Raw genomic sequence first — 11,557 nt, 5'->3', positions numbered from 1 at the left:
TGGTTCCCAAAGCAGGGTCTGTAGGTCAATGATTTAGGGAACATTTTTAGGATATTTTTGTAGCCGTTTGTGCCTGTATTTTACCAAGCAGTGTTGTTATACTGAGGGTATACATTCAACTGGCACAGAAACAAGTGTTGCTAAGGAGGTGGGTGGTAACTGCGGCACCAGCCCAGGGTGCTGACCTGGGTGGAGTTCAAAAATAGCAGTTGTTGCTTCCAGCAGCCCAGCTTTTGACTCTACCTCAAGTGAGGGTTGCCTTCCAAAGCTCAGAGGTACCCACTTACGCCTCTGGCTACAGACAGACACGTATGCCTGCATAAAACTTTATTGACTGCAACAGAACTTTATCAGGGTGCATACAGCCATGGCACAGGATTCCAGTGAAGTCATTGGGGCTGTGTACATTCATAAGGATTTGCCCACAGACATCTGGGCGTATGATTTTTACCCACGCCAGATTTGGCTTTATAGGTAAAAATTGCAAACAAAAGAGGCTTTCAACACCCGCATCCCTATCACAACAAGATTATAAGCCAAGAGAATGTTTTGTGGCATGTGCTGGAGTTAATCTCCTAGGAAGCAAAGTCAAAATTTGGGCCTTGGATTTTAGTTAAAGATTATACCAGTCTGATCACAGATTGGCCCATCTTGGTGAAAATATCCACAGCAGTCCTGAAAACAGATATTCTATTGTTTGTTTGTTCAGAGCTGTGCCACAGGGTTTAAAGCTGTGCTGTTTACAGTCTTTTATATGGCCAGGAAAAGCAAAAATTAGAAATACTATATGTCAGCACGATTAGGCAATTGTGGCTGAATATGCATTTTGTAGCACACTAAGGTCACACAAAGGTAAATGTCAGCTGGTCTCTCTTAGCGCAGAGCAGCGTAATGCTGCAGTTCAGCAATCATCACTTCAGTTCTCCTGGGAGGAAACCTTTAGAAGGTGAAAGCCACATACAATGACCATTGTCAGTGGTAATTGCATTCAGCTGAACAGCTGTAGCAATAACTCTGCAGTGGGAATGGGTTGCCAGTGAAGTGATAGCTACACCTGTTCTCCACTGGAAAATGGGGGCTTAATTACTTTTCATGAGTTGAGTGCAAGACTAACAGTTGTTCTTCTCTCCAAGGCCTAGCCACTTTGGGCTCAAATTAAGTTAAGGAAATGTGTCTTTAGACATAATTTCAGTTATAACACACACAATTTAAAATATGGTTTTAAGTTTCTGATGTGGCTTGGCTGCATTTGTGCTAACTGTACATAACATTTTGTTTAACCATTGTCCCCAACATAAATGTGATCCCTTAATTCAGCTTTGTTCAATGGCTACTGTACTCTTGTCATCATTAGAGGACATTTTTATATGCTGTAACTAGTCTACAGTGGCCCAACATTGTTCTTGACCCCTTTCTTAGCAAGGAATACTTGATCTTTTCTAGAAGAATTTGTGGGATGACAAACCTTCTGGGGAAAGTGGCAGAAAGCTCAGGACAAGGCAAGGTTTTGAGTGAAGATTTCTCTTAAGAGTTGGAGAAGACCCTGGAGGAAGCAATCTACAATCAGGATACAATAGAACTCCAAGATGGGATGGAATTTAACTGATAGGACATACAGGCAGATTCAAGTTTTTTAAAGAGGGGAGTGTGCAAGTGTTGCAGGAGTAGCTGCACTCCCTTGTTCCCAACCTCTCCCCACTTCCCAGTTTGAGTGGACAGACCACATCATGGGAGCAGCAGCAGGGGACTTCTTTTAAATCCCTGTAGCATAACCTGAAAGGGGGTTGGCGGGTACAGCTGTGTCACCACGCCTCCTCTAGATCTCCTCCTGATAGGACATGAAAGTAGCAGTGTGAGCTTGAGACCTGATGAGCTGCTCTATTTTTAACACATTTCTACAAACTCAGTGTTTTCTAAAATATTATCTAGTTGGGTTTGTTTTTTGTTTGTCTCCTTGGTGTTGCAAGTGAGCAGTCACTTTCTCATTTGGTGAATGAGGTACTGAATCAATCAAAAATAATAATCTCTTGTTTAAATTAGATATATCTCATAAAACCTGCCTCCATAGAAAACTTCATTTGAGGGATTAAACTCTATGCCTGTTGTTCTAATTCTTGAAGAAGCACAAGTACTTATTAAGCCTCATCCTCATGTGGACCTGTTGTGAAAAACTAGGAAGATTTCCTGCAGTGCTAATGTGGCTAGCTCTGTCCACTGCATCGAACAGTAATTTGAATAGACTTCAAATAGCAATTTGAAAGAGCAAGTGAAATATTTAAAATAATGGTGCTATCCACAGGCAGGAAATATAAAGCTGTCCCCCTAAGATCTAACATGGTGACTAATAAATGTTTCTTGTAATTGTGATATCTCTGTTTGCTCTTGAAGTGTTATGTTTTTTTGCAATCCCACACTCCCTCCTGCCCCAGCAAAAAAGAATGTCACTTTCATTTTTGTACTATTTCCCCAACCCACAGTAGGATACACTTTAAAGGGCACTAATTCCAGCTCTTTGGGGCTTTAAATCTTTTTTTTTTTTTTTTAGTTGGGGTTTTTTAGTGCAGGCATCTGTAGTTGTTTGGAGGAAATGTATTGAATGTTATAAATACATATATGCAATGAAATAATTGGAAAATGTTGGGGATTTTTGGTGGAGGTTTTATGTTTAGACAATAAAACCTAGACAATTTTTCAGGAGAATTTAGAAGAAGAACATTTGCAGCAAGGTTCAAAAGGGAGTTTTCCTTCAGATAGCTAATATTTAGGAAATAGCTGAAAAACTTCCAGTACCCAAGATGGAAATCAGAAATTGCCCCTGCCTTAATTTTAAAATTCGTTTTCCATTCTTTCTAATATAATACAGCGTTGTTGGATTTCCAAATATGTGAGTATTGGACTTATTCGTACCGATTGTCTAATTCATTAATTAATTCTTAAACTGTATTCTGAATTTTAAAAACTCCAAAGTTGCACCTGTCTAACATATATCTTTATGATCACTTTTACAATAACTGAAATCCCATGCAAATCACAACCGAGACCGAGACACCTTTTTTAAAGCAGCAAAGATGAATAAATTTTGTTATATGAAAATACCCCATATTGGTATTACTATAAAACCATGCCAATACAGTAAGCTTTTCAAAGAAGCAACATATCTTCTGCTGCCTGTTACCATTTTTAGTGTGAGCCATTGAAATATAAACATGTTTTTAAATAAAGAAAGAAGAGTGATAATCATTGGACAGTAGAGGGCACTGTACTATAATGCAATAACCAAAATATTTCATTTTTAGAGATGTGACTTTTCATTTCAACAAACTTACAACTTAACTTATAAGCACCTGAATTTCCTCAATTTTAAACTGAGAAGCTACTTTGATGACGAGAAAAAAACTAAGAATATTTGTATATCACTTTAATTAATGACCTAATGAACTCCCAAAGACATAACTTAATATGGTTACTGTATTTTCTCTGCTGGAGAACATATTGTAAAATAACATTTATTGTCAAGATAGACCTTTGTATACATATTGTAAGAATTGTTTATCCAAGGAAGAAGCTACTACTAACTTAATCGCATTTCAGAGCAAAATACAGAATTTATTTCTTTGCCTTTGCTGGACTACAAAGAATTAATTAACAAATGTTAAGAAATGATGTCAAAACAAATACCTATCTTGACTGTAGGTTGGCAGAAGTACACAATGCTACTTCTGTGCCATTTTAAGCCTATGTTAAGATAAATGTGTGTGGACAACAACGTAAATAACACAACACTTCAAGTCCACAGTTATTTCACAGTCTATCAAAATTGTATAATGAAATAAGCGGTATATCTGAAATAAGAGGTATATCTGATATATAAGTTTTTTCAGATACCTTGCAGGAGTGAGTTTGAGATGGCTGTGAATGAATTATGCAGCTCACTCCAAACCAGTGCTGACATCTTTATATGCCTTCATGTGTCTGGCTATAGGCTATATTTGACAGCAGGAAAAAAAACACCCCCCCCCCCCCCACTTTAGAAATATTTTATTTAAAAGAAAAAAAAAACACCCCCCCCCCCCCCACTTTAGAAATATTTTAAAGAATTTTATATTATTAGGACAATTTTTATATCCATTTCCTTTCAAAGCCAGTCATAACGGACATGAAGGTTATAACAAATAATTCTTCCCTAATCAGTCTCTCCAATAACCAAGTATGGAAGAGCAGCAGAAAACTCTTTCAGATTTACTGGGGATCTCACCATGGATTTAATTTATCTGGAAAGCATTAATATACTACAGTGTAACAGACAAACCTATATGACCTCCTGACATAATGTTAGTGGTGTTTAAGTGCAGTGGGTGCAGGCCTACTGCTAGAGGAGCATGCATCTCCTATAAATCAGCCTCTGTGGGTGCATACAGACATTCATGGAGGTTAGGGGAAAGTTAGATCATGTTAAAAATGGCCACCTGATCTAACTTAGTTCACCCAGGTGTGGACCTTACACTTAGATCCCTTATTAGGTCAATCAAAGGGTGAACTGTACAGAAGTTTCAGGAAGGTTAGATTGGTCTAAAAATATCCAACCTGATTTAAGCTAACCCTACCTCCAAGGTAGTCTAACTGAGATTGGGCTGGCAATTTTTAGACCTATCTAACTGTCTCGAACTTTTGTGCAGTTTCCAGCACAGCTCCAGGGCTAGAAAAGCCCAGCCACTGGCATCAGCCCTAGGGCTGTGCTTTTTTACACCCCACCACTGGCAGCAGGATATTTTTAGCAGGGCACCCAGCCCCTCATGTCCCTCCCCCCCAATGGACCAACCAGCCATCCCATGCCAAAAGCACTCCCACCATCCTGCAAACTGCTCCCAGAGCTGGTTTTATCAGCATTTGCCAATGCCAAGAGCTGAGGAAGTAAGTCCTGGTGTGGGGAGGAATAGGGGGTGCAGGTTTGCTGGGAGGGTGGTTGTTTGTCTTGAGGGGGGGCTAAAAATGCCCCCTGGTGCCAGGGGGGTTGGGGAGAGAGCCCCCCCATCTCCCCAAGTGCCCCCTGTGGACCCTGGAAGCCTCCCTGTCCCACCAAACCCTTCTGGACCCCAGCAACCCCCTTCCAGACCTTTCCTGCCCCTCCAGTCTCCTGTGGACCCACTGATCTGCCCTAGAGCCTGCTTGCCTCCCCTGATCCTCCCAATCCCTGCCACCTGTTAGCTCCTCTCATCCCAACTGACCTTAGGTCAGGTGGCTATTTTTAACTTGATCTAACCTCCTAACCTCTCTGAATGTTTGTACACAGCCTATGCAATTGTAGTATATGGCAGCTCAAACATACTATCTTCTCTTTTCGAAGCTGCAAATGCTGCTCCTTCCCATATGGGAGCAATGAGGGTGGCTTCCTTACCATGCCTTGAGATCCCTATGAAGCAGGAAGGTCCAGCTTCCTACTTATGACTGAGTCTTTGCTTGCAGTGTGTACAGGAAGAAAAAAGAAGCATGCAGCTAGATTGAGGGGGTGGAGAGCAAATACATCTGCAAGGTAGATCAATTTGAAAGTGGGAAGGAGGACAGGAGAGAGAGCTTTCAGGAGTGGTTGTGGTGGTCTTAAGGTGGGAAAGCATGTTAAACTCATCGTTAGTATTTAATCATACATAATTGTATCAACCAGAGCTGTGTGAATACAGATCCCTGAAGTCCAGAATCCTGCCTTCCATTGTGGAGAATGACTTTTTGGTCTCTACAGCTGCATCCTTACTTAAAGATAATGTCTACTCTGCCTTAAGGTCTGGAGAAAAGGCACCATAATTTTGAAATGAGGGCATAAATTGATAGGTGCCCTCAAAAGCTAGAGGATAACAGAATAGGAAATCTAGGAGTGTGACATTGGAGAATAGAGAGCACAAGGGGAAAGAGAGAAATGCATTGAAATTGGAGTGAGTTATTGAAACTGCTATATATCAAACATTCTCCATCTGCATGTTACAATGATAAAAACAATAGTTTTTTAAATGAAAGAATTGCTTTTTAAAAGGCTGTTTTGGCAAGGAATTTACTAAACCTAGTTAAAATGGCATAATTTGAAAGCAGTGATCCATTATTTAGATCATCTTAGCAAGAAGTACACAATTTTGTATACACTGTGCAATAATAAAAATAGTTTTATGCAGAAAATAGCTAGAAAAATCACTTCACCTTAACACAAATGTATAAAACAAATCTTTATCTTCATAAACAAAAAGTTAACTTGATGGAATAGAAGGATGGGTCCTAGATGCATTTTATTCTAATCTTGATTCAGTCCTTAGCAAAGATTTGTTACTGGAGCCTTCATAATGTTATGCAAGTACAAGTAACTGTTACCTGTAGAGAATGAACTGTTTAGCACATGCAAAATAATGCAAGAGGTACAGGATGCATCTTGTGTATCTAAGGTTTTAAGGGAAATTGAATAAAATTATATAGCTGTACAAATAGCATGTGATTCAATTATTGCATCCTACCTAGTCATCATGAGGAGCATTTGATGAGTTTGTAAATGCATAAACGTTAAGCTTTACAATGTGCAATGGAGTTTACTATTTTTTTAAGAAAGTAAAGAAAAAAGTTCTATAGTTTGGAATATATGTTCTTTAAGTAAGAAGGAAATAAGCTAGAGTAAATATTTCCAGGCTATTGTGGAAACAAGATCATTGCCAACAATATTTGGGAGCTGTATGTTGTATAAAACTGTTAGTCATATAGTTGCAATGGGTATAAGATACTCCTCTCCATATGCGCTATGAACTGTGTTCATTTTATACAAACCAGCATCTCCAGCTAACACAATTGTGTATATGGAAAGTCTGTTAACCATTTTTAAAAGAAATGAGTATTAGTTTTGGGTACTCTGTGTTTGTTCCATATGTTTTGTTGGATAATATTCCAAAGGTATTGAATTTTGATCTATCAGAAGAGATATATTAAACCTAGCATTTAACGCTGTCCATGTATTTCATGCTTCTTGTTTCTCTCAAAAATGTGCTTTGTGCAATATTTTAAATTGAGAACTGAATAATTATTTCTACATCTGTAATAAAAGGATAAAATAAAATACCAGGTTATATTTCTACTGCTTAGGAATTGATGATTGATGATGCATTATTGTGAATAGCATTCTAATTTTATATCTGTACAGTTTTTTTTATCTGGATTTGGAGACAATGCTGATGTGTAAAGGACGCTGACAGATAAAATTTGCTGACTTGAAAGTTTCTAAAGAGTGGGTTTAATTTTAGCAGTCATTTTCTTAAGGAAATCCAAGTTAGTGGTTAGTGATTCTTCAATACCCAATGGTTCCTCTTAAATGTCTTGCTTTCTACAGGTACACAGCTGTGCAGTTACAGTCTTTCACATTTTATGACCACACTTGCTGTATTGGAAGTGGGACACTAAATACAGCTTTTCAGGTTTGATAGTTAGAAAAATATGCCAAGCAAATACCAGTGTTATTAGCTTTTCTGTTGTCTTTTTTTCTTTTCTAGCATAGTAATTTGGAACAGTAATTATACATTTTCCTTTACTTTAAATTAAAACCGCTATCTCCAGGGCTGTTTTTCCCCATCACCAAACAATGCTTCTAGATGTTATCAGTATGTTCTCCAAAAACCTTGCCCTAATTGCTTAGCTGTTTGTTTGTATTGCTAAGACAATTTATCTCTGGTCTCTGGGTCAAAATGAATGTATCAGACCATGACAGTACAAAAAGCTTAGTATGTGGGCACTGAAGCTTACAGCCATTGCACGCTATATTGAGTTCTGTGCCTCTCATTTCACATGACTGTTTTACTTTCAGCATGCTGTAATGGCATTTTTCATAAGTTACTGATACTTATCTTTTCTGGTTTACGTTAGGAGAGTGCATACACCCAAGGAATAGCAAGAGTACATAATCTTGATGGCTTTTTTTATTTAGGCAGCTGTCTACAATATATGTAGTGTTCATTAGTATTAAAATATTAATAGCAAATTGCAATGTTAACTAACTAAACATACAGAGCTAATAAAGTTATTTTTATAATGGCTTGTGTTACTGTAGCAGCTGCACTGGAGACTCCTTTCCAATGAGTTCTATGACTTTTTCTAGTAGTAATGCAGATATGAATTCAATAATTTAACAAAACTTTTTTTTTTACTGGACAAACTTGTTTTTCAGTTACTGTTCCTTTTAAATATGAAAGGACTAGTAGCAATGGTCAGAGTTCTTATGTTTCAGATGAACAGTGTACAAATCTCTCACATTTACTCTTAGCTTTCTAGGTCTCGACTTCCAGTAAATTTGTTAACAGGGTCCTAAAATAAGGATCACGTCTCTTCTGGAACCCCCCCTGGCTTTTTCTGTTTTTGGCAAACCACTTTGTAAGAAAACCAGAACAAAATATTCTTTGAATTCAGGGGGAACTGCAAGATGATTTATCTAGGCTTATAATTCTTCTATTTTGTGTATGTAATTGAATTATTATGACTAATTTTGGATAGACTATATCTATAGTATACCTAGCTATCAGGCCAGCTGACCGAATTGAATGGTAACAGCTGATCCCAAAGAAAGGTAGGGAAACAGGAAGTAAACATGCATACCAGCTGGTCAAGGATAACTTAGTTCTTCTGTTGACAGCCAAACTGTCTGTTATGGTAGATTAGAAGGTTTGAGCTAAGGACCCTCCTTTGTGTCCCATCATAGCATGAGAACCATTTTATTGGTCAGCTCTTTGAAATTAATTTGTCCAGTGTGATCAAAAAGCTTTGTCAGGGCCACTACAGTGTACTTTTGGTACCACTCTACTGAGACTCTCGGCTCTACTGATAACAACCTGAGAGGAAACTAAGATTCCTTTCTCCCTCATATCAGCATAGTGATTTCCATATGACATGATCTCTTTAACTTCAGGTGCTGCAGGTTACTTTGGTGTGCAGTTGAAGTCAAGGGTGAAGTTAGGGTGCTGGTAACAGCATCACATCCTTTGAATGTTACCATTTGTACTAAATGAACAACTTTTATTCTTAACCGCTTATTTGGTAGACTAAATACAGGCTAACAACAGAAGTAGTTAGTCATCTTAGCCTGAAGTCAGGCAAAAGGTAGGGTAGACTTGCTCTTATAGACTAACTGAATCAGAGATGCATACACTTTTGTGAGCCACAGCTCATGTCATCAGATGCTATGAGAGGACATGCAGAGAGCAGGCTATCAAACAGAGATTTTAATAATGAAGTGTGGGAGGTGGGAGAGAAGCAGGGAAGGGGGACAGTGCTGAGAAATGCAAACCAGTAATGAATCCATAGGTGCACAGAGGTCAAAAAAAGTTGATCTAGGTAATGAGATAAGGATCAGTAGCCCTGATTAGACCATGTTTAACAGAATCCAATCTGTGGATGATTTCTTGTTCTGCAATTTTGTGTTCGAGTTAACTTTTAAGGTTCCATTGTTGAAGAACAGCTACTCTGAGGCCAGCAATGGAATGTCTGGGAAGGCTGAAATGTTCTGCCACAGGCTCATATGTTCTTTTTGGACTTGATGACAGATCAGTGTCCCTTCATTTTTACATTGAAATTGCCTCATCTGTTCAATGTAAACAGCAGAGAGGCACTACAAGCAGATGATGGCATATATGACACTGGTAGGGGAGCAGGTGAATGGACTTTGGATGTGATAATCCATGTTATTTGATCCAGTGGATGTTGTGATCTGTGTTGATAAGGAAGCACAGCGTACATCTGGATCTGTTGCAAGGCCTGTTGCCTGGGTGAGAATAGGAGTTTGGTGGCCTATTGCTTGAGGTTGAGGGATCTGTAAGGCAGGACAAGTGTCCTTGCTTTCAATTTTATTTTTTTCATTTAATGTTGTGATTACATAGATCTGGAATCTTGTATGCCAGTGAAGTCATTGGAGCTGTACACCACATTTGCATTGTCAGGTATTAAATACTTTTTAAAGCAGACTTCATAAAAGAATAACCATAGCTATTGAATTTCTATAAAATATTTGTCTTTTTCTTTATAGCGATGTGATCTTTCTCACCAAAGTCTTAATTCTCTCCAGTGTTATGTTTCGCTTTTTGGAATTCTTTATTGTTTTTTGCCCAGTAGTGAAAGCTCTAAGTTAGTCTACCTATATGCTTGAACTCTTTTGCATATTTACACTGAATCTGAAATTAATTCTACTATACATGGCATAGAATTCAAACCTTAATATTAAGTTACAATTATGTTTCTGTTTATTTTACAACAAGCCTTTCTGTATGATGAGTAAATGCACCGTGGGTGGTCTAGAATAAAATAAAATTTAAGTGCTGGTTGGTGAGGGCAGCTTTCTTCACCTCAAGTAGATAAACACCTCAGCCTGGCTTAACAGATTTTTGCTAGTTGGTTTATTTAATGTAAACAACAAATATCCCAATGGAATTTTCTTTTCTTTTTCTGTTCCAGTGTTTTAGTGAAAACTATTTTAAAAATTGTTATGAATGCACAAGTGCTCAGAACTTGAGTCATAACATGTATTTGCAGTCTGGAAGGTTTTGCTACATTGTGCAATTGTGGTGCTCATGGAACTAAACTTTGAAAAACTGGCTCACAGTCTTACCCATATTCAGTTCAGAGTAGTCTGCATACAACAAAAGACTCATGGAGGCTTAAGAATAGTACTACTGAAAGCAGGAGTCCTGAAAGGGAAATCCTCCTCTTACTGAATCATATTTGTCTGAGCTTTGATAGTACACATTTGTAAGCTTTGTAGCAGCTCACGCAGAAGAATTAAAACACTTTAATACATGCCTTAATGTAGGGTTGGAGCTGTAACCATGTTTATTTAATCTTATCCTTGGCTGTTCCTCATTCACTGAGGTTATTATCTTAGTTACAAATAGAAGAGGCATGAGCTTATTATAGTGTTTGCTACACAGTATAGCACCATTCCCTTCAGTTATTCTTCTTTTATATTTTCTGGTGTGACTTCTTAAATTTTGACTAGTTGGAAAAGATAAACTGAAATGTCAGAATTTATGACAAGAATAGTACTTCCTCCTATGTCTTTCAAGTTCTTTTTTGCTGCTAAAAGTTGTCTGACAGTTCATAGGACTTGCACCATCTTTCCACATTGCAAAATTATTTCTGATAGCCATACCTTCTTCCAGCACCCTGTCCTGTGTGCCTCAGTTTATCTAATATGAATAATACCAAGGGGTGAGGAGTATTCTGATACCTTTGCCCTTTAAGTCCATGGCCTCTATATTCAGAGCATTGGTGAAGGTGTTGTTTCTATAAGGCTGTAAACATGTCTCATTTGAAGCAGCTTGTACCTGACTGTTGTGGGTTTTGACTTGAAACAAAACAGGAATGGCATGGGCTCTTTACAAATGTAGTCCTTCCAAGCTGCTATGCTGTTCCTCTGCCAGTAGGTGGCTAGTGAGAGCACACAGTCTGATTTGGAATGAAGCAAAGTTAGTTAAATCAACCACAGTTCACTTAGTGATGTCCTAGGAAAAAGTGTTAGTACATTTTATTCGGCATACTTCGCAGGTACCTGAAGTGG

At 38.2% G+C, this 11,557-nt stretch overlaps 1 protein-coding gene across 6 annotated transcripts in view; it reads left to right on the top strand.

Moving 5' to 3' along the window:
* The window catches only part of LOC102384210 (potassium voltage-gated channel subfamily KQT member 1-like), an 856,087-nt gene that overhangs the window by 235,327 nt on the left and 609,203 nt on the right, over positions 1–11,557 (top strand). The window lies entirely within an intron of this gene.

The sequence above is a fragment of the Alligator sinensis genome, unplaced genomic scaffold (assembly GCF_000455745.1).
Source record: "Alligator sinensis unplaced genomic scaffold, ASM45574v1 scaffold15_1, whole genome shotgun sequence".
In the NCBI taxonomy this organism is placed as follows: Eukaryota; Metazoa; Chordata; order Crocodylia; family Alligatoridae; genus Alligator; species Alligator sinensis.
The sequence above is the reverse complement of the archived record's forward strand: the minus strand, read 5'-3'. Positions and strand labels throughout refer to the sequence as shown.